The 1,212-nt window shown below is 34.6% G+C and overlaps 1 non-coding gene across 1 annotated transcript; it reads right to left on the bottom strand.

Annotated features, from left to right (window-relative positions):
- Positions 1-690: 690 nt before the first annotated feature.
- Positions 691-763, bottom strand: Trnar-ucu. Its single transcript has one exon. It is a non-coding gene; the product is annotated as a tRNA-Arg (tRNA).
- Between the last annotated feature and the right edge of the window lie 449 nt (positions 764-1,212).

The raw sequence follows: 1,212 nt of genomic DNA, 5'->3' as shown, positions 1-1,212 counted from the left end.
TCGTTCTTAGTCCTTGCCATACAATACCATATATGCACCATCTTAACTTCGTTCTTAGTCCTTGCCATACAATACCATATATGCACCATCTTAACTTCGTTCTTAGTCCTTGCCATACAATACCATATATGCACCATCTTAACTCCGCTCTTGCCATACAATCGCATGTATAAAAGACGTAGCACAAAGGATCACATACAAAGTGTAATGGACTTAAAATAAGACCCAAAACTCGAGCGCTTTCGAATAGTTGACCATTCTTGTTCAAGAGAACAAAGCAAACTTCTCTCTCAGGCCTTGCCTTACAATAGCATGTATACACCACTTTAACTTTGCTAAGCCTTTACCATATTACATGTCCTCTGAAGACATACCAACTCTTGGTACTTAGAATCTTTCATTTAATTTCGTTTTTGTATGTTGCTAAAATACACTTTATAAGGAATCACATTTTCATTGGAATTAAAAGTTCAGAAGCTGACAACCATTTTCTCATTGTTTCGTGTTAATGCTTTGTTAACGACCTTCCACGCGAACCATTGGTCTCATTCAATTTATGAGGTTAAAGGTCATCATTGTCAGTAGATTCAAATTTTCTTCTATCTAATCCGTACTCTGATCGTTCTCCAAGACAGAGAACGATTGGAACCGTGTTTATCAGCTTTAACTTACCTTAAAAATAAGATATCTCATCCCTGCCGGGGGTCGAACCCGGGACCTTTGGATTAGAAGTCCAACGCGCTATCCACTGCGCTACAGGGACTTGGAAGAAATGGATAGTTAATTAAGTACATAAGGTTTTATCAGTCCATATAATCTTGAATTTGTACGTTGTTCAATTGAGTTGTTTCAAGTTTGGTAAAGTTGTGTGTCCTAACGAAACGATATATGTTATTATTATTAGTTTTTTACATTCTTTAAGTGTACACCCACAAATAAGACGTTTGGCCAATAGATGAAACAATAAATGACGTGATATTTTTTAATTAATTTTCAGTTTGTTTATTTAAACTACCAACATTATCAGGTATGGTAAGCACTTCTGTATAAACTATGTTGATATATATATATAGTTTTGTTTTTTATATATCAGGAATATATTTCTTAACTATGTAGATCTATGTGTATTCTACAGGGGTTGGACAAAATAATGGAAACACCTTGGAAAAACAACAAAATATATTTTAATATGGTGTAGGTCCACCTTTTGAG

The sequence above is a fragment of the Limulus polyphemus genome, unplaced genomic scaffold (assembly GCF_000517525.1).
Source record: "Limulus polyphemus unplaced genomic scaffold, Limulus_polyphemus-2.1.2 Scaffold6765, whole genome shotgun sequence".
In the NCBI taxonomy this organism is placed as follows: domain Eukaryota; kingdom Metazoa; phylum Arthropoda; class Merostomata; order Xiphosura; family Limulidae; genus Limulus; species Limulus polyphemus.
This window is presented reverse-complemented; position numbering and strand designations above follow the sequence as displayed.